Consider the following 265-nt stretch of genomic DNA (forward strand, 5'->3'; position numbering starts at 1 on the left):
TTTGGGTTTCAGTGAAGGTAGTAAAGTATTTTAAATTTTTATTGAGGCCAAGTGAAGTCAAGAAGTCATTGGTGTTACAGTACAAGTCTGTTGTCTTTTTTTGATTTTGTCGAGTCTAATGTCATGTGACTTGAGTCTGACTCAACTTCAAGTCCTAACCAGAATTCTTTTGGAGTGTTTTATCCTCATCCTAAGGACATTTTCAGTGTTGTCTTAGTATTAAGCTGTTTTCACTAGCATTGCAATAGGCAGGGTTTACCAGACA

This window comes from Morone saxatilis, unplaced genomic scaffold, assembly GCF_004916995.1.
Source record: "Morone saxatilis isolate NCDOM2014 unplaced genomic scaffold, NCSU_SB_2.0 Contig9, whole genome shotgun sequence".
Classification (NCBI taxonomy): Eukaryota; Metazoa; Chordata; class Actinopteri; family Moronidae; genus Morone; species Morone saxatilis.